The sequence below is a fragment of the Ornithorhynchus anatinus genome, chromosome 1 (assembly GCF_004115215.2).
Source record: "Ornithorhynchus anatinus isolate Pmale09 chromosome 1, mOrnAna1.pri.v4, whole genome shotgun sequence".
Classification (NCBI taxonomy): domain Eukaryota; kingdom Metazoa; phylum Chordata; class Mammalia; order Monotremata; family Ornithorhynchidae; genus Ornithorhynchus; species Ornithorhynchus anatinus.
Window position 1 is genome coordinate 146,900,360 of NC_041728.1, and position 22,485 is coordinate 146,922,844.

A 22,485-nucleotide genomic window follows, 5' to 3' on the forward strand; every position below is an offset into this window, starting at 1 on the left:
TTACTTCATCTTAAACTGGGGAATGGGACTGTGAGCCCCACTTGGGACAGTGACTCTGTCCTACCCGATTTGCTTGTATTCACCCCAGGGCTTAGTACAGTGCTTGGAACATAGCTTAACAAATACTATTGCTATTATTATTATTTATTCCTATGTATCTGAATTTCTGAAAAATCAACCATCTCTGTCACCCTGAGATGAAAGGATACAGTTCCCTGTTCAACTGTCACACCCCTGAAAATCTACCACAGATTCAAAATGAGTGAATTATTGTTTTTAATAGTTTCTATTCATTCATTCAATAGTATTTATTGAGCGCTTACTATGTGCAGAGCACTGTAGTAAGCGCTTGGAATGAACAAGTCGGCAAAAGATAGAGACAGTCCCTGCCGTTTGACGGGTTTACAGTCAGAATGCTTAACTATACTGCAGTTGTTCTCTGCTATGTCACAATTTTAATGCAGATATTTCTGTCCCTTTTTCTGCCTTTGAATCTAGTTTCAAAACAGCATATTTCTTTGTAAATTATTTTTTTTTTACCCAGGTGCTAATTTATTTCTTTTTACTCTGAGCCATTTATGCTTCAACAGAATTCATTTAGTAAGCCCCTTTCTATCACTATCATTAACATCTTCAATACATTGTTTATCATTTTCATTATATTCACATTATAGGAATTTGAATCAAAGGTACCAAATCTCAACAGCTAATTGAATTAACTTTATCCAATTTTCTTCAGTTTATGAGAAGAGAAATAACGAATCTTTTTTGACTCATTTCAAAGTGAGTACACAAGGCATATATTGGATTTTCCTCTCCTCACCTCTTTTTGCCATCTCTTTTCCATAACTGTGGTATTGGTTAAGGGCTTTCTAGGTGTCACACACTCAAGTACAAAATAATAGGATGAGGCACAATTTCTGCTGCACATGGGGCCCATAGTCTAAGATGGGGGGTAAACAGGTATTTAACTTCATTTTACAGATTAGGAAATAGAGACACAAAGAAGTGGTGGAGCTGAGATTAGAACACAAATCTTAATTTCAGTTCATCCTCTTCTCAACTTTACACGATGCCACTATCATACTTCCAGATATCTGTGTCTCTCCTTTATTCTCTGACTAACACCACCACCTGATCGGTTGATTGATTGATTGGCTGGCTGATTGACGGGTTCACTTTTCTTCTCATTCCCTTTCTCATGTTTTAACATCATGACCCACCCTGCCAACCAAATGAATCATTCCTTCCCATTCTCTCCCTTCTTCTTGCTGCTGCCTTGCTTTCAGCTGAGTGAATTATCTGCCATTCAAAATAATAATAATACCGATAATGTCGGTATTTGTTAAGCGCTTACCATGTGCCGAACACTGTTCTAAGCACTGGGGGAGATATTAGGTAATCAGGTTGTCCCACGTGGGGCTCACAGTCTTCATCCCTATTTTACAGATGAGGGAACTGAGGCACAAAGAAGTTGTGACTTGCCCAAAGTCACACAGCTGACAAGCGGAAGAGCTGGGATTAGAACCCATGACCTCTGACTCCCAAGCCTGGGCTCTTTCCACTGAGCCACGCTGCTTCTTTGCTGGTTCACAATGAGCTCACAGTCTAGAGGAGGGGAGACAGACTCAGTGATTCAGACAGATTCATTTCCTCCCTTCCCCATTTTCTAGATGAGCTGTTCATAAATACCATGTATAATTCAATACTTTTGCATTAAATAGAAATATGGGGCAAAAAAGTGATGTTTTAAAGAACTCATTTTAAATGGACTTCCAATGAATTCAAGTCCCTTATTAAATAATTCTTGTAAACAATAATCCCTCCAAGTTTAGGGCAGTATGTTTTTATTGTAGGAGAGAAATTTTACACTATAAATAGTAATAATTGTGGCATTTGTTAAGTTCTTACTATGTGTCAGACACTGTCCTTGGAGTGGATACAAGCAAATTGAGTTGGACACAATCCCTGTCACACTTGAGGCTCACACTCTCAATCCCCATTTTATAGATGAGGTAATTTAGGCACAGATAAGTTAAGCAGCTTGCTCAAGATCACACAGCAGATGAGTGGCAGAGCTGAGATTGGAACCCATTACCTTCTGACTCCCACGACTGTGCTTTATCCACTACATCATACTTATAAGTGGAATGTTCCAGAAGACAAGAAAGTGCTGGCAGAGCCAGCAGTGTTCACAGAAAAAAAAAGCATTAGAAAGACTGAATTATAATAGTTCATTCTTATACATGAACAGGTTATTCGTTGCTTAAGACAACATGTAGTAAGTGAATTAATTATGAATCAGTGAGAATGCACAACAAACAAAATTACATTTATGAGATGGTGAGATTATTATTATTATTGTATTTGTTAAGCTCTGTGCCTCAGTTCCTTCATCTGTAAAATGGTGATTGAGACTGTGAACCCTACATGGGACAGGGACTGGGTCCAAACTGGTTTGCTTGTATCCATCCCAACAGTTAGTACAGTGCCTGGCACATAGTAAGTGCTTAACAAATATCATAACTATTATTATTATTGACTTGTTATGTGTCAAGCACTGTTCTAAGTGCTGGGGTAGATACTAATTAATCAGGTCAGACACAGTCCCTTTCCTCCATGGGGCTCACAGACTGAGTATGAGGGTGGAAAGGTGTGGAATCCATCTTTTTACAGTTGAAGAAACTGAGGGACAGAGACGTTAAGTGACTTGCCTAAGGTCACAGAGCAAGCAATTGGTGGAGCGGAGATTAGAACCCAGGTCCTCTGACTCCCAGGCCTGTGTTTTTTGCACTAGATCATACTACTTCTGTAGCATGTAATATTGAAATACTAGGAAAGATGGCACCATTAGTTAAGCATCCTAAGTCTGAGGCTCAGTGCAGCAAATGCAGAAAAGACCCAACCAAGCTGTGTTTATAGTGAGCGCTCAATAAATAACATGATGATGACAAAGAGAGCAGGGAGGAAGAGCAAGAAGGATAATCATTGTGAGTGCATCTTTGATTTCTATTTAACAAGAGGCTTATGGAGAATGGAAGTCTCCAAGAAAGTTTGCAGCTCAAGTCCTATGCTTGGGGACAAATGTGTATGGACAGAGAGTGAGGGGAAAGGAGTGGGTGAGGACTTTACAAGTGAATGAGCCTTTATGCTGAATTTTATGAAAACAGTTAATTTGGTCTTTCATTCTATTAGGAAAGTATCTGGGAGAAAAAAATAGAAAAAGAAAAGGAACCATTAGACAAACCGTGATTTTTACTAATTTTCCCCAGAAGAATCTAAAGTAGATATCCAGCCAGGGTCAAAATGTCTTGTGTCAAAGTGACAGATACTTATGTGTTTTCCCCCCATCTTTTATCCTTTACACCTTTGGTGACTAGCACAGCGCTGTCAGTAGAATAGCAGTTAATTGATGAAATTTTTCGTGAGTTACTTTGGCAGTTTTAATACCCCTCTTCACCTTTCCTATTTCTGATGACTTTTAAAGAAGTTGGAGAAAAAACACGGGACTGAATGTCAGGAGACTGATTCTATTCTCAGCTCTGCCTGACCTGCTTTGTGACCTTGGGCAAGTCACTTAACCTTTCTGGGCCTCGGAATCCTCATCTATAAAATGGGGGAAAGAAAGATTGTGACTTCCATGTGGGACAGGGACTGTGTCTGATCTGATAACCTTGTATCTACCCAGTGTTCATTACATAGTACATGTTTAATGTCATTATTATTAATTTTTATTTTCCCAATTCATTTTTAAGGATACTCATATTGTCACATTTCAACTGGATTTTTGGAGAAGGAAAAAAATCTGGTGCTCAGAATTTGAGACTTTTAGCAGCATAGGTGGATTCTATACAGAAGAAACATCAAGTAAATACTAAAAGGAGCAGTTTCACCTTTGAATTATCCATTTAACTGTCCAGGGTCAGCCATTTTGAATTTTGAATATCACATGATGCATACTACTATGGTAGGTGGTAAGTGGAGACAAGACAAAAAGTAAAGGGGGAACAAAAGAAGAAAAGTGTCAGGGATGCTTTGGTCTATTCTGTATTCTCAAGCCTCTGTCACTGGGTGAGAGATTCCTCTTGTCAAATTGACTGGAAGAATAAACTAAAGGAAGGTTTCTCCTCCAGTCTGCCAGGTCTTTTATCCACAATAAAATGAAATTCTATTATTTATTTTTTCTTGAAACTTTTCCACTACCACAGCTCCACTTCAATCTGGACATATAAATATTTTTATTCAATTTGTTTGTTGTCCTTGTTTTCTATTTCTGCACTTTAAAATTAAAATCTTCCTTGAACTGGTTAAGAAAAACCATCCCAGGGTGCCCATTTGACATTTTAAGTCACTAATTAATACATAGGCCTCATCAATTGATTTAAGTTAAGGCTTTTGTTTGCTCCTCACCTCTTTGGGATTTTTACAAATAGGACTAAATAGCAAGGAACCAATTTTTTGATTTCCTCTTGTCTTAAGCAGGAAGCATAGGTTAGACTTTGACTTCTCCAGTTATGATTGATAACTTTGAGAGAGTCTATGCCAGCTATACAGAGCTCTGTCAAGCAGATAACAGCTGGATAATGCACCAAAAGAGACCACCCAGCAAGTGACAAAATCACATTTTTCATTTATTACTGAACAATTTTAGGATAAATTGATGCTTAGCACAATGTGATCTGACATTTGACACAGTGTGTAATCTGTGGATGTAGTCTTACAATTATGTTCTGGGCATGATTGCTTATATAATCTCTTAGAAATTTGGCAGAGTGCTAATTAAATATACATTCCTTTCTACTTCACACTTTTAACTGAAATGTTATTTTTGCAGTGAGTAACTGTAAATTTGGTACCCAAAATTAGGCTTTGTGCGGTCATCTCTAGCACTTATCACATCAGTTTTAGTTTCCCATTTGCCATTGCACTTCAATTCACATCAGTTTTAGTTTCCCATTTGCCATTGCACTTCAATTCTACAATCCTTAATTTAAAAAGTCTCAACTTGAAAGAAAATATTTATGATTTTAATTATAATAATAATTCTGGTATTTAAGACCTTACTATGTACCAAGCACTGTTCTAAGCGCTGGGGTGGATACGAGGTAATCAGGTGGTCCCACGTGAGGCTCAGAGTTTTAATTCCCCTTTTATAGGTGAGGTAACAGGCACAGAGAAGTGAAGCGACTTGCCCAAGGCAGCCCAGCAGACAAGTGGCCGAGCCAGGAATAGAACCCCCGTCCCCTCACTCCCAAGCCCGTGCTCTTGCCACTAGGCCATGCATGCTTCTTCTGAGTTGCCAAAGGTCGACTCAGAAATTGTAATTAAAACCAATTCTAGGAAATAGAAACAAACAAATCCCCTCAATTGCATAGTTTGGTTAACATTTCCAAATACATATCTCCTAACCACTGTTCTGCCTTTCTGCCTAGATGCTCTTCTGCCTTGATGAAATGTGGGCAGCAAGAGGCTACCACACATTGGCCTATAAATATCAATGATGGGTCATTAGCGTGCCATTTAGGGTGATAAGAAGCAGCAGATAAGATGAGAAGCAGCGTGGCTCAGTGGAAAGAGCACGGGCTTTGGAGTCAGAGGTCATGAGTTCGGATCCCAGCTCTGCCACTTGTCAGCTGTGTGACTGTGGGCAAGTCACTTAACTTCTCTGGACCTCAGTTACCTCATCTGTAAAATGAGGATTAAGACTGTGAGCCCCATGTGCGACAACCTGATTCCCCTATGTCTACCCCAGCGCTTAGAACAGTGCTCTGCACATAGTAAGCGCTTAACAAATACCAACATTAACATTATTATAAGAGAATCATGAGAGAATTTATTTTGATTTTAATTCTAAAGAATGTAAGTTTTAATTTGATCCATTAAATGATAAACATCTCTAGAATAGGACAGAGATTTGGAGCTGGCAGAAGGCAATCATTCACATTAGATTGATTGTATATATCCTCTTTTGAGTGCAAGGATAGCAACCTGGGCAGTAGAAGTGGTGTTGGGCTCCAATCTATCCCGTGAGCACTTTGCAGTATTGAGCTGGATTCATCTAACACTCCAAGGGTGGACATCTAGACAGTCAACCATCAGTCAGTTAATCAAATTTATTGAGCATTTACCATGTGCAGAACACTCTATTAAGCACTTGGGAGAGTACACTATAACAGATACCTTCCCTGCCTATAACGAGCCACCACTGTTGGCCAAAGAATTCACCAGGGGTAATTCATCTCTTCCCCCTCACTTTATACTCTTTGTTCCTACCAAGAGAACCTTTTAATTGTTGCATGCTCTCCTCATTCCCATTTCTCTCCCCTCACTTATGCTGGTCCCCTCAGATTGGAATTCCCTCCCTTCCTCAAATAATAACTATAATTGTGGTATTTAAGCACTTACTATGTGCCAGATGCTGTACTGAGCACTGGGATGTATACAAATAAATCAGATTGGACAAAGGTCCTGTTCCACATGGGGTTCACAGTCTCAATCCCCATTTTACATAAGAGGTCACTGAAGCACAGAGAAGTGAAGTGACTTCCCCAAGGTCATACAGCAGACATGTAGTGGAGCTGGGATTAGAACCCAGGTCCTTCTGACTCAGGCCCATGCTCTGTCCACTATGTAACACTGTCTCTCTTCTGCTCAGAAACACAACTTTTCCTCCCTGGTTATCACCCATGCCCATCACCACAGAGATTATTCTAGATTTTTAGCTCTCTTGAAATCCCCAGTGTTTTCCCTTTCCCCTAATGAGTTCGTCAGCAGCAACAAAGAAAATTGAGCCCATCAAACATGAATTCTCCAAAGTCTTTCCTTTTGCTCCCTCCCTTCTGCCCCCACATCTATTCTCTTTTCCCTTCTCAGCTGTCTCTCAGGAAATCACCCACCTGCTTTCAAAATCTAGCATTTTACCTTTGCCTCTGACCTTACCCCCCGTCACATTCCCACTCTTCTTTCTTCCATGATGGCCTCTTTCAACTGCTTGAAGTAGGGTGCCTAGTGGAGAGAGCATGGGCCTAGGAGTCAGAGAACTTGAGTTTTAAATGCGGCTCCACCACTTGTCTGCTGTGTGACCTTGGCAAATCACTCAACTTTTCTGTGCCTCAGTTACCTCATCTGTAAAATGGGGATTGAGACTGTGAGCCCCATGTGGGTCATGAACTGTGTCTAGCCTGAGTGGTATGTATCAGCTCCAGCACTCTTCGTAGAGCCTGACCTATAGTAAGGTCTTAAATACTATAAAAACAAAACAAACTGCTTGCTTTCTGATTGGAAGATGAACGAGCCTGGGAGTTAGAAAGTCATGGGTCTGTACCACTTGTCTGCTGTGTGACCTTGCTGTGTGACTTGACTTCTCTGTGCCTCAGTTACCTACCTGTAAAATGGGAATCAAGACTGTGAGTCCCATGTGGGACAGGGATTGTGTCCAACCCAATTTGTATCTACCCCAGAACTTAAGTAAAGTACCAGTGGCTGGCACACAGCAAGCACTTAACAAATGCCATAATTATTATTATTATTAATAAGGTATTTGTTAGGCACTTACTATGTGTCAAGCACTGTTCCGAGCACTAGCATACATAAAAGCTAATCAGGTTAATTAGAGTCCCTAACCCACATGGAGCTCACAGGGAGAACAGGTATTGAATCTCCATTTTACATTTGAGGAAATTGAGGCACAAATAAGTGATTTGTCTAAGGCCACACAGCATGCAAGTAACAGAGCCAGGATTAGAACCCTCAAGGGGTTCCTCAAGGGACACTTCTTGGTCCCCTTCTATTGTCCATCTACACTCCCTTGGTCAACTCATTAGCTCCCATGGCTTCAACTATCATCTCTATGCGGACTGTTCTCTCTTCCTCCCTCCCTCCAGGCTCACATCTCCTCCTGCCTTCAGGATATCTCTACTTGGATGTCCTCCCGCCACCTCAAATTCAACATGTCCAAGACAGAGCTCCTTATCTTCCCTCCCACACCCTGTCCTCTCCCTGACTTTCCCATCACTGTGGACGGCATTACCATCCTTCCCGTCTCACAAGCCCGCAACCTTGGTGTCATCTTTGACTCCGCTCTCTCATTCACCAAACATATCCAATCCGTGACCAGTGCCTTCCGGTCTCACCTTCACAACATCGCCAAGATCTGCCTTTTCCTCTCCAACCAAACCACTACCACGTTAGTACAATTATTCATCCTATCCCAATTGGATTACTGCATCATTCTCCTTTCTGACCTTCCAACCCCCTGTCTCTCCCCACTTCAGTCCATATTTCACTCTGTTTCCTGGATTATCTTTCTACAGAAAGTTCTGAACATGTCACCCCCATCCTCAAAAATCTCCATTGGTTGCCTATCAACCTTCATATCAAGTAAAAACTCCTCACTATTGGTTTCAAACCTCTCCATCACCTTGCCCCCTCTTACTTCACCTCCCTTCTCTCCTTCTACATCCCACCCTACACACTCCGCTCCTCTGGTGTTAAGCTTCTCACTGTGCCTCGTTCTCACCTGTCCAGCCATCGACCCCTGGCCCATGTCCTATGTCTGGCCTGGAACACCCTCCCTCCTCAAATCCGCCAATCATACATCTCCCCTTCAAAGCCCTATTGAAGGCTCACCTCCTACAAGAGGCCTTCCCAGATTAAACCCCTCTCCTCAAATCCGCCAATCATGCATCCCCCTTCAAAACCCTATTGAAGGCTCACCTCCTAAAAGAGGTCTTCCCAGACTAAGCCCCCCTTTTCCTCTGCTCCCTCTCCCCTCCCTGTCACCCTGACTCGCTCCCTTTGCTCTACCCCCTCCCTGCCCCACAGCACTTGTGTATATATGTACATATCTATAGTTCTATTTATTTGTATTATTGCCTGTTTACTTGTTTTGATGTGTATATATCCATAATTCTATTTATTTTGATTCCTGTTTACTTGTTTTGATGTCTTTCTCCCCCTTCCTAAATTGTGAGCCTATTCCTGGGTAGGGATTGTTTCAATCTGTTGCCAAATTGTACTTTCCAAGCACTTAATACAGTGCTCTGCACACAGTAAACACTAAATAAATATGACTGAATGAATGAAGGAATGAACCAAACAAAAACCTTACCTGGATCCTACTACATAATCAATGGTATTTACTGAGCCTTACCATGTGCAAAGCACTGTACTAATTGTTGGGAGAGTATAATACAACATAATTTGAAGACAGGTTCCCTGCCCGTAATGATCTTACAATTTTTAGTTTACAGTCTGTAGTTTACACTCTATGATCTAGCTATTTCACCATATCCTTCCTCCCATTCCTATTCAAATTCCCCAAAAGGATCGTATATGACTTCTCTCTGCTCAAATCTACTCTGCTCTAATCCTCTTTGACCTCTTGGCTGCCTTGGACCCTGTGGATCTAACCCTGAGTATTGTGATATGGTTCTCGCCAGGTTCTCCTCTTGGATTTCTAACTGGTCTTAGTCTATTTCACCAGCTCCTCCAATGCCTCCCACCCACTAATTGTGGGTTGTCCCTGAAGGCTCTGTCCTGGGAACCTCTCACTTCTCACTTTACATTCCATGGACACCTCATCTACCCCATGGTTTACTACTTAACTAGTTCTGACCCCTTTCCTTCTCTGCAGTCAAACATTTCTTCATGCTTTCACAACATTTCTATTTGCATATGTTAAAATCTGGATACCTCATCGTTTCTCCCAAATCCTCATCTCTTCCAAACTTTCCTGCTAAAGCCAAGAGCCTTAGTATTATTTTTAACTCCTATCCCTCTTTCACCCCCCACATTCATTCTATTACCAAATCCTGTTGGTCTTTACTCTTTTGAGCATTTTGTAATGTGTTTTGCACCCAGTAGGCATTCAACAAATATTATCGATTGACTGGTTGAAGGACAAAGAAGAGTGGTGGAATTGTTAATGGAGATGGGAAAGTTGGAAGGAGGTGGTGGTTTAAGAGGGAATCTTGCAGCCTTTTGTTGTTTTTGAAATTTTACAGTTGCCTAGAGTAAAGGGGATGAGATCTGGAGTTGGGAGACCTGGCTTCTAGTCCCAGCCCACTCACTTACCTGCTTTATTCAAGTCCATTAACCTCAATTTCCTCATCTGGGAAATGGGGAAAAATACCCATTTTCTCATCATCTTGGACTGTTAGCCAAATGTGGAACAGCAACCATTTCTGATTTGCTTAGAAGTAGTAGTAAAAAACAGTAGTAATAATATTTTTTAGTCACTGTGTGCAGAGCACTGTACTAAGTGCTGGAAGAAAATAAATTCACAGGAAGAAATTGGACACAATCCCTGTCCCTCAAGTTTTGCCTTTTTATGCCTTACTGTACAAATAAATCACACAGTAGTTTTGGCCTTTTGGTGCCTGATTATCAACAACACAAAAGACAGCATTCATTGACCCAATTTGTTAGTTCAGCTTTCAATCAATCACATTTATTGAGCACTCACTGTGTGCAGAGCACTGTACTAAGTGTTTGAGAGAGTTCAGTATAACGGAGTTGGTAGACAAGTTGCCTTCCCCCAAAGAACCTATGGTCTAGAGACCATAAGTGATTTAAGGATATGTATAGAAGTGCTCCTCTCTCAGGATGGCACCTGTAGAGTTTCCAGTACTCTACCAGTTTCATCTATGGGAGGGAGAATCAAGCAGAGGCTTATCCATTCCATTCCTAGCTTGGCCAGTGGCTAGCGAGTGGCAGACAATCTGCTACAAGTCAAAACTCCCCTGTGTTGGGCAGCAGCCGCATGGGAGAGAGCCGAGGGTGGAGACTCAAGTGTACTGTGTGGAAGAAGGCAATGGTAAACCACTTCTGTATTCTTACCAAGAAAACCCTATGGATACACTATCAGAATGATTGCATATGGAGGTGGGGTATTTCGGGAGAGATGTGTCCATGGAGTCGCTATGGATCAGAAATGTTTCGACAGCATGACAAGATTTTAAGTGCTGTGGGATTTAGCACAGACTATCAACAGTGAGACTTGTTGAAGGTAGAAAATTCTGGCAGAGAGCTGTTCAGTGTAAGTAACCTCTTCCCAGTCAGTCAGTCAATGGTATTTATTGATCACTTACTGTATATAGAGCACTGTACTAAACACTTGGGAAAGTACAGTGCAATAGAGTTAATAGACATGACCCCCGCTCATAAGGAGTTTACAGTTTGCAGGAGGGGACAGATGTTAATTTATATTGTTTTATGCCGAGTTGTTTCTGACCCATAGCGACATCTCGGACACATTTCTCCCAGAATGACCCACTCTCCATCTGCAGTCATTCTGGTAGTGGATCCAGAGAGTTTTCTTGGTAAAAAATACGGAAGTGGTTTACCATTGCTGCCTTCTGTGCAGTAAACTCGAGTCTCTGCCTTTGACTCTCTCTCATACTGTGGCTGCCAGCGTGGGTGAGTTTTGACTTGTAGCAGATTGCCTTCCACTTGCTAGCCACTACCCAAGCTAGAAATGGAATGTGTAGGCCACGGCTTGACTCTCCCTCCCATAGCCGAGACAGGTAGAGTACTGGAAACTCTCCAGGTGAGACCCTGAGAAGTTAATTTATATCAGGGATAAGGGAAATAGAGGAATGGGGAAAAAAAAAACACCTGATAAGAAAGAGCATGGGCTTGGTAATAAGGGGACCTGGGTTCTAATCAGACTCTGTCATTCTCCTGCTGTGTAAACTGTAAATCACTCAACTTCTCAGTTCCTCAGTTTCCTCACCTCTAAAATAAAGACTATTGAAATTTTTTTTTAAAAAAATTGTATTTAAATGCCTAATGTCAGGTGTTGCACCAACTGCTGGGATAGATACAAGATAATTGGTTGGACACAGCCCCTCTGTCACAAAGGGCTCACACTCATAATCCCCGTTGTACAGAAGAGGTAGGCTCAGAGAAGTTAAGTGACTTTCCCAAGGTCACACAGAAGACAAGCATAGTAAATGTTCAGAACACTGTACTGAATAGTATTTGGTAGAGTTCAAAACACTATAGTTGGCAGACACATTTCCGGCCAGTAACAAGTTTGGAGTCTAGGCTGGGACCTCCTTGATGGAGAGGGACTTTTTCTGACCTGATTACCATAGGTCTACCCTAGAGTTTAATACAGTGCTTGGCACATCATAATAAAGACCGTTAAAAAAATAAAGTAAAAAGAGGTGGCCCATTGTTGTGATGATTTTGCTTAAAAAGAACCAGTCTTTTATTGATAACAGTGCCTCATGCTTGTCTCTCCTTGGGATTTGATTTTTGCCCTACTGTGTCCTTAAAATATTTCCTAGGTCATTGTTGCTTTTGCATTATGGCCATTTCAAAGTTGTACTGTGGCAGGTCCCTTGTTCTTGCATTGCGTTAGACCGACACCAGAAAAAGTGGTATTCTGGAAGGAATAACTGTTTTTATTATTTCTCTTTTACAGTGTGACAGTGAATGTAACTTGGCAAAATCACATGAGCAGGGTATATCAAAACAGAGGCCAGAACATTCAAATTCTGCCATGAGGACAATGAGAAGCAGCAAGGCCTATTGAAAAAAGTGTTTGCCTTGGAGTCAGGGGACTGGGATTCTAACCTTGGGTCTGCCACTTTCCTGTTAAGTGACCTTAAGTAAATCACTGAAATGTTCTGTGCCTCGGTTTCCTTATCTGTAAAATGAGAATAAGATACTGAGTGTTCCTTTTAGACTGGGAGTCCCATGTGGGACAGAGACTTTGATCTCATTTTTTTGCAGTACCCCAATACTTAAATACCTCAACTCTGTAGTAAATATTAGAATTTAGTTTAGCAAAAGAGGAAGGTTCAATAGGTATGGATTCTCAGGTGTTTCATAGGGAAAGTTTTTTTTGCTGTTTTTTTTTTGCCAAGGTTTTCTATGGCTTGAAGCCCCTGGATTTCATTCTTTCAGGTCTGAACAGCCCCTCAACCTCAAAGCAGGTGAACCCACCAAGCTTAATCTGGTTTCAACTTGGTCAGAAAAATGTGTGAGCTGGAGCCAAGTTTAGGGAGTGGCAATGGAATTTGAAACCACTGGAGTTCAGGTTTAATCCCCCAGATACTGCCTAGCTGATTAACCTATTATTACTATTTTTAATAATATTAAAAGATGTTAATATTTTAGACTGGTCAATCCACCAGTGTCTGGATGGAAAATTGCAAAAGAAAACTGAGATCCATTAGATGCTCTTATCAGTAAGTTTCATGTTCTTTGCCTTTAAAAAAAAACCCAAAGCCAGTTTTTTAAGGCCTTGACAGCTTTTCCTGACCTATACTTTGGAATAGAAACTGTTCTAAATCTATAGCTTATTAGATAGCTATCCACCTTCCTTCTTTCTTATGTAGTTCCACTCAGAAACACTCATTTTTTGTTTTTTGTTTTTTTAAATTCCAGTGAGAACTCTAATTCTAAAACTGGACACTTAGAAAAGTCAGGGGGAAATCTGAAAAGTTTTACAGGAGGAAATAAGTTGAGAGCCATTGTTTATAGTTATAACTGGAAATTTCCCAAGTATTCATAATACCCTACAACTATTCCTCTAAAAGAAATCTCCTGCCAAGAATTAAGTGAAATGCATTATATGAAGGACAGTGCTGTGGTGACTTTGAGTTACTAGGAGGTTAAGCAGAAGCTAAGTGAAAATATGAATAGAGTAGAAGAAATAAATGAGACAGGAATGATATTTTCAGAACTGTTCTTCATTCTCTTTGAAATATCAGGCAATTTGTTTTTCCTTCTTTGTGCCTTAGTTTTCCCCATCTGTAAAACAGGATGATATCCTGGCCCTTTCCTATTGGCAGGATGTTATGAAGTTTAATGTGACAGTGATGGAGTGCATTGAGGACTCCTTGGAAGAAAGTGTAAGAGTTCAGTGAGATTACATTCTAAAAATTTGATAGCAAATATCCATCTGTTGTGAGCCTAAAGCCTTTGTACACAATATCCTGAGAACCAAATATTGAAGCCCAGGGTTGGTGAAATTCCAGGTTATCTCATTGTACTCCTAGGCTTATAACCTTTGATGTCCTCATCCCCAAACTTTCTAATCTTTTGAGAAACAGATGAATTACCAGTTCTTTTAACTCCTACATTTGGAGGTTTAAATTTGTAATTCCACTTTTCCCCTTTACCTGTGCCCCCCCCCCCCCCCCCCCCAGTTCTTATTTTATAGCTCTCACAGGTGTCTGGTCAGACCTGTCAGGTGGGTCTCTGTTTGCATGTCATTTTGGAGCTGATGGCCTTACCTGGGCATGGCTGATTGCACAAAGCGGAACAGGGGTTAGTTTGAATTGCAGGTGTGAGCAATCAGTGTAGATCAGCACTAATCCATCCGCTATTAGAACACCCCAAACTGCAGCAGATGCAGTTAGCAAGTTCTAAGTTCAGGGCAAAGGGGAGGGAGAAAGAGAACAAATGTATACCTTCTCCCAGGTGGTTCTCCATTTCTAAATATTTAGGCTTCACAGAATGTACTAAATCTACTTCTTCAGATGACATTTTTGATTGCAAGTAATGAGAGCAAAATTAAATGCCCACCTCTTCTTCCAGTCCAGGAATGATTCTAGTTAAGATATTTGCTTGTTCCACTCATTTTCACACTGGCAAGGTTAAGGATATAGGAGATAGTTTCCATGATGACAGGCCGTAACTTTTTAAAAACTGAGTCTAAACTACATGTAAAGTTTGTTTGCTTATCAAGGCAACAGCCAACCATCATAAGTGATTCCTTTCAGCCAAATTAGGGAGAAATGTCTTTGTTTTAGGGAAGTTGCCTGAAGGCCTTATCTGAATTTCACAATAAAACGAATCCTGTAAATGTAAAGTTGATTGCAAATTGGAAAAAAAGCTTGCAGTTTTGATACATGTAATATTGTGCTTTCTCAGTGTGATTGTGGGTGAAAGTAGTTGAAGTAAAATGTGTTTAGATGAAACAGACAAATGTTCCTGCGAAGATAATAATCAAAGGTGGTGCTTCTTAGTGGTTAAGATTGGAACAGGGAAGTGGGGGGAAAGAGTCTGTGGTTTTCAACATTTTCCATGACTCTCAACTTCCCTTGAACCTTCCCAACAACTTCTATAAAAGCACCTCATCTCTATATACAGTACTTCAATTTCTTTATCTTTCCAAAGACTACAAGAGCACTTACTTGTAAAGGGTTTTCCATTTATATAACACCCTTTATCCCAGGATCTCAGCGTCTTATTATAAATACAATAAAAGGAAATGCCATATAAAATAAATCTGTCTACAAATTTAAGATTTTTATGCAAGTCGAGCAATCCTTATTAAGAAAGATACTTAATACTGTGATAAGAAACCAGTCTGGCAGATAAAAATATTTGAAGATCTTTTCAGTGAACCTTTTCCCAGCAACAGATGCTTTGCTTTGCTGTATTTTGTTAATCTGCTAGGAATAAATCGCTGTTTTGTTTTTTTTTAGTACATGTGCGCAAAGTTGCTGTATGTCAGGGTTAGCATCCATCATGAAGGTGTTTCTCTCTTTCTTGCTCCCTCAGGAAGTCTTCTGTGATAGTTGCTTCTCAAAGCATTGATTGTCATTTTATTTCCCGATTCCCCAAACTCCAGTTCTTTCATGCAATGTTAGTAATCTTTCTATAGAATGAGGGGATACCACTCTCCACAGAGCTTGTGATCACAGCTCTATTGAGCCTTTCGTTATATTTGATAGGTTGAATTACAGTAGTTTGGATACCTCCAGAAAGGTAGCGACTGTTAGGTAGGTTGAACAGTAGGGGAGGAGCTGAAATGTGACATTCTAACCTTTCAAAAAGCTCTCCATTTCTTCTGTCCCTCTTAGAGCACTTAAGTCTTTGGAAAGACCATATCCCACAAACATGGCTTTATCAATCCCCTTTCTTGTCTTTCACTCACATAAACTCCGTAGGCCGTGGAGTGTTTAAAGTCTCCTCTTCATTACTTTTGCCTGATAGCTGGGGGCACTGCTCACTTCTAATCACCTACAGGGGTGGTGGAAAAGGCAGAGAAGGAGCAAGGCCTGATGGATAGAGCATAGCCCTGGGAGTCAGAAGGACCTGGTTTCTAAGCCTGACTCTACCACTTGTCTGCTGGGTGAATTTGGGCAAGTTACTTTTCTGTGCCTCAGTTACTTCATCCATAAAATAGGGATTAAGACTGTGAGCACCACGTGGGACACGGACTTTGTCTAACCTGATTAACTTGTATCTACTCTAGACTTAGTACAGTGCCTGGCAGAAGTAAGTGCTTAATAATTGCCATTTAAAAATGGCTGTCCCTAGGCAGCGTTGGGCCCCTATAGTAATAATATTAATAATGGTATTTGTTAAGCACTTATTATATGCTAAGGACTGTTCTATGCTCTGGGGTAGATACAATGTAATCGGATTGTCCCACATGGGGCTCACAGTCTTAATCCCCATTTCACAGATGAGGTAACTGAGGTGCAGAGAAGTGAAGTGACTTGTCCAAGGTCACACAGCAGACAAATGGTGGAGTGGGGTTTAGAACCTGGGTTCCCTAACTCCCAAGCCCATGCTCTTTCCACTAAGCCATGTTGCTTCTCCTTTAGGCTTGCAGGGGGCTATTGGGAAGCTGGCTGCCTCTACCCATCCTCTACAAGGACCCCAGTGCTACCTAGGCAGCTAGAATACTTAGCTCAGCTGCCTCTTTTGGGACCACAGTGTGGATGAGTGGGGCCAGATCCAGGGAGTCTACTAGACTGTAAGATTGTTGTGGCCAGGGGAATGTGTCTATTATATTGCTATATTGTATTCTACCAAGCAGTAACTACAGTGGTCTGCACACAATGAGTATTGAGTAAATACAATTGATTGGGTGAGCCTTAAGGCCTTCGTGATCAGCTTTTTCTTGGGTTTTCAGGGGAGGGGTGATTGGGGACTGCATCGACTCCCTTCTCTTGTGCTTAGAATCACCAAGACTCTTGAGAAGTTGCCCAGCCTATTCCCCTGCCTGGAACACTGAAGATCCAATAACCTCAAGGCAACCTCCCAACTCCAGGCAACAAAAAAAATATTCTTTTCACTCTTGCAATTTTTACTGATGAATGCCTATGTATTCTTCCTTTACTCTGCCCTGTTTAAATGGTCAGTGCTCAATCAGTGTTGATATAAATTGTTAAAACAGATATACAAGTCTTTAATCATCTTCATTATTATCATTAAGTGCCATCAAGTCATTTCTGATTCCTAGTGACACCGTGGATGTACTTTCTCCAGAACGTCCTGTCCTCTGCCACAATCCGCAACCTTTCTAACGGTTTTTCCGTATTGTTATTATGGTCTCTATCCATCTAGCTGTTGGTCTGCTTCTTCCACGTTTTCCTTGGACTTTTCCTAGCATTACTGATTCTCCAGAGAATTTGCTCTCCTGATTATGTGTCCAAAATATGCTAATCTAAGTCAAGTTATCTGGCCTTCCAAAGACCACTTTTGCTTAATTTGCTCTAAAGTCATCTTCAGAGCTTCTAAGAAAATAAAAGTAGCCTTTATCTTCTCTCTGCACCCTCCCAAATGAGCAGAATTCAGGTGTGCACCATGGAATTAATTCATTATAGATATAGAAATATCATATGATGATGGTATTTGTTAAGCACTTACTATGTGCCAAGTACTGTTCTAAGCACTGGGGTGGGTACAAGGTAATCAGGGTGTCCCACATGAGGTTCACAGTCTCAATCTCCATTTTACAGATGAGGTAACTGAGACCCAAAGAAGTTAAGTGACTTGCCCAAAGTCACACAGCTGACAAGTGGCGGAGTGGAATTAGAACCCACGACCTCTGACTTCCAAGTCTGGGGTCTTGCCACTAAGCCATGCTACTTCTCTATCATATAACACCAACAACCACTCACATAGTTACATGGCTTTTCTCAGGTCTCAAGAACACCCATGGCATGGTGGCACTCATTCTGAGTATCAGATCTACAAAACATGTGACCTCTACCATCCATCTTCCCTTCCCCTCTCCCCATATAACGGTTATAAATTACAAATGGGGAGTCTCTAAGGACTCTATTTGTGTGCCGCTCCCTCATTTACTGCTATTTTATTAGCAGATGTCCTGGAAGTATTTTCCTTAATGGAAAAAAAGATAAGCTTCACTTATAATTTTACCACAGTCTGTTGGGGAAATATTTACCATCTTTATTTACCCCAGGGATATAAATCCATATAGTAAAGTACAACATATTTGTTTCCTAAAAAAATAGCATACAAATCTCTATTAGAAGAGCTTGTCAGTTTCACAATATTGTAGAAAGCTCTCTTTGGGTTTAGCCTTCATTTAAAAACTGGTTAGTTCCCAATCTGCATTTATCTAGATGTTTTGCTTGCTTCTGGGAATGGGGATGTAGGAATGGGGTCTTGAAAAATCATTGGTCCCAGAATCTCAATTGGACAGGGTTGCTGAGCAGGACAGAGAGAAACTGAAGCAGAAGTATGTGGCCTAAACTGCTCTTATAATAATAGTAATTATTTATTATGGTACTTAAGTGCACCAAACACTGTTCTAACATCTGGGGTAGATACAAGCTAATTAGCTTGGACACAGTCCCTGTTCCACATGGGGCTCACATTCTTAATCCCCATTTTACAGATGAGGTCACTGAGGCCCAGAGAAGTGAAGTGACTTGCTCAAGGTCACACAGCAGACATATGGTGAGCCAGGAGTAGAACCCAGGTCCTTTTGATTCCCAGGTGTGCTCTATTCACTAAGACATTCTACTTCCTTACAGGAACACCAAAACTCACAGTCCTCGCATGTCATGCAGGGGTTCGTGGAGCAACATAGGGAAAAACTGAAGTGGGAATCAACTTCCCTTCATTTAGATTGTTCAGAAGGCTGTGGCTGTTGTAACTTGGATTCTGAATGGTTCTAGCCTAACGGAGAGAAGCCACAGTGCTTATTGTTGTTCTCATAAACTTCTTTTTTCCCCATTTTTTTGATAGTACTTAAGGGTTTATTATGTGCTTACTAAACACTGTAAGAAGCACTGGGGTAGATACAAGATAATCAGGTTGGACCTAGTCCCTGCCCCACATGGGGCTCACACTCTAAATCAAAGGGAGCAGGATTTAATCCCTATTTAACAGATGAGGTAACTAGGGCACGGAGAAGTTAAATGCCTTCCCCCAGGACTACAGAACAGACATGTAGCAAAGCCAGGATTAGGAGCCAGATCCTTTGATTGCTAGGCTCATGCTCTTTCCACTAGGCCACACTGCTTATCTTGCTTTGTTGGTTTTCCTATTCGTTCTTTCCTTATGTGTCTGTGACCGACATTCTCCTCTAACCTACATACTGTGAGTCCTTGGGTTGGTGCAGTGAATGATAATAATAGTTCTGCACAGAGTAAGCGCTTAAATATGATTAGTATGATTTATTTAAACACAATAAATAAGATTGAATGAATTACGTTATTTAAGTGCTTTCTATGCACTGGGGTGGATACAAGCAAATCAGGTTGGACACAGTCCCTGTCCCATGTGGGGCTCGCAGTCTCAATCCCCATTTTACAGATGAGGTGACTGAGGCCAGAGAAGGGAAGTGAATTTGCCCAAGGTCACACAGCAGACAAGTGGAGGAGCTGGGATTAGAACCCATGACCTTCTGACTCCCAGGCCCATGCTCTATCCACTAGGCCATGCTGCTCCCTGCACACACTGTTCTTCTGCACACTTCAAGTGCTCAAAAATACTACTAAATAAATGAATCAAAGGCCTAGGTCTAATTGTATAATTCTGTATAGAATCTAGTATATTGTTAGCAATCCCCAAATGCTAAGTATTATATAAGTGGTAAGAGTGAGAATATGATTCATAAATCATTCAGGATGTTGCAGGGACAGAGAACCCCATTAGATTGAATTAACCTAATTTTGAATATCCTTTTTGGACCAACCAGGACATGCTAAATAAACACATTTGGAAGCTGAGGTAGTTAAGTCATTTTCCAACCCTTCTTAGCTTAATGTTAATGTGGACAGAGCTTAAATGGCTCATTCCATCTAGAAAAGAAAGTTTGAAGAGCTCTCTCACCTCTATTATTTTGACGCCCTTTACCTGTTAAAATGTTTTTCTTAGGTTGTGTGAAAAATGCCCTGAAAATTTGCTGGGCATTCCTTGCCTTTGGTTTGTTTTTTTTTTTTTCATTTAGGCTATAAGACCTTACTTAGATGACTAGCAATTAAAGCATTTTTGTGGTTTATTTCCTGATCTAACTGCTTATATATGAAGAAAGAGATTCTGACAATCTCTTGGGTTAACAGTGATCTTAAAAAAAAAATGTGAAGCTAAAACAATTTTGAAAGATTTAGAGAGAAGTCAGTCTGAATTTTATGAACAAAGCATTCCTTATTATGATTGGTTTTCCAACATTACATTTCCCCCTGAGGATATTCATTTCATAGGAAGTAGAGAGTTTTCACTGTAAATTTCCATATTGCTTACATATTACGTATAACTTTAATACAACTAGACACTTTGATACCATATAGCTGAAACCCACTCCCTTGTAAAGCACCATTACATATGTTGTTGTAGATACTTTGGTTTCGATCCCTTTCTCACACTCCTTCTCTCATGCTCCATCTCTACTTTGATCCTTGAGGACTTCAATATCATTCATTCAATCATATTTATTGAGTGCTTACTACGTGCAGAGTGCTGTACTGAGAGCTTGCAACCCACGTGGAAGTCCCTGATGATCCTTCTGCAGTCACTTCCTCTCGCTCCTCTATTCCAATGACCTCCCGCTCCACCCCAGCTCACATACTAAACAACTTGGGCACAGTCTTAATGTTCTAATCTCTAGTAACTGTACAATCTCTACCCTCATTAATTTGGAAATTCATCTATCAGACCACAGTCTTCTCCCCGCTTTCTTTCTCAAACAACCCCCCTTCCCCCAGCAAATCTGTCCTTTTCCTCACAAAGAGGCCTCTGTTCATTTGACCCCTGCTCCAATATTCTACAGTCATTTTATACCCCATTTGATGTCCGACCGAAAATATATTCTCCTGAAGCAAAACTCGACGCACTCAATACCACCCTCTCCACTGAACTCAACTCTGTTGCTCCCCTGTCTCTCTGCCAGTCCGCACATTATATTAAGTACTAAGCACTGTACTAAGTGCTGGGGAGAGTACAAGCAAATCAGGTTGGACACATGTGGGGATCACAATTTTAATCCCCATTTTACAGATGAGATAAACTGAGTCACAATGAAGTGACTTGCCCAAGTTCACATAGACAAGTGGCAGAGCCAGGGATTAGAATTCATAATGATAATTTAAGTTGTGGGAGCGAATGAGTTCACCAAGGGAGTATAGATGGAGAATAGAAGAGGGCCAAGAATAATAATAATAATGTTGGTATTTGTTAAGCGCTTACTATGTGCCAAGCACTGTTCTAAGCGCTGGGGTAGACACAGGGGAATCAGGTTGTCCCACGTGGGGCTCACAGTCTTAATCCCCATTTTACAGATGAGGTAACTGAGGCACAGAGAAGTTAAGTGACTTGCCCACAGTCACACGGCTGACAAGTCACACACAAGTCACACAAGTCACACAGCTGACAAGTGGCAGAGCTGGGATTCGAACTCATGACCTCTGACTCCAAAGCCCGTGCTCTTTCCACTGAGCCACACTGCTTCTCGTAACTGACCCCTGAGGTACCTGTCTGTAATTTTATTTATATAAACCTCTGTCTCCCACTCTAGACTGTTAAGCTCACTGTGGGCAGGTAATATGTCTGTTATATTATTATATTGTACTCTCCAAAACGCTTAGCAATGTGCTCTTCACACAGTAAGTGTTCAATAAATAGGACTGACTGACAGTGGGATTACTCAAGCATCAGCTCTGTGAATGACACTGAGGAGTTAGCTCAAGTTACAAATGTGACATTCGTGAGGGATGGAGGTTTGCAACATTCCATTCATTCACTGGTGCTTATCAGGCCCTTACTGTGTGCAGAGCACTGTACTAAGCACTTGGGAGAATACAATTTTACAATAAACAGACACATTCCTGCCCACAATGAGCTCGTCACGCTTCCTCTTGAAGAGTCAGTCCAGAAGTACTGAGGCTAGGATCTTGCCAGCCATGGAGACAAATGAGGTGCCTTGATAACTAGTGTAATGACTGAGCTTCTCTAGGCCTCAGTTTCCTCATTTGTGATATGGAGATTCAATGGTTGTACTCCCTCCTACTTAGACTGTGAACTCCATGTGAGAACGGGACTGTGTATGATCTGATTGACTTGTATTTACCCCAGTGATTAGAACAGTGGTAAATGGTGATTAGACTAGAACAACCCGATTTGCTTGTATCCACTCCAGCGCTTAGTACAGTGCTTGGCACATAGTAAGCACTTTACAAATACCATCATCACCATTATTATTATTAATAGTGCTTAACAAATATAATAATATATAATATCTCATTTGGGTACTGTTTTTCC

The 22,485-nt window shown here is 40.9% G+C and overlaps 2 non-coding genes across 2 annotated transcripts; one reads left to right on the top strand and one right to left on the bottom strand.

Annotated features, from left to right (window-relative positions):
- Positions 1-10,594: 10,594 nt before the first annotated feature.
- Positions 10,595-10,732, top strand: LOC114815912. The gene has a single exon (XR_003763708.1). It is a non-coding gene; the product is annotated as a small nucleolar RNA SNORA7 (small nucleolar RNA).
- A 696-nt stretch (positions 10,733-11,428) lies between these two features.
- On the bottom strand, positions 11,429-11,566 carry LOC114816248. The gene has a single exon (XR_003764012.1). It is a non-coding gene; the product is annotated as a small nucleolar RNA SNORA7 (small nucleolar RNA).
- Between the last annotated feature and the right edge of the window lie 10,919 nt (positions 11,567-22,485).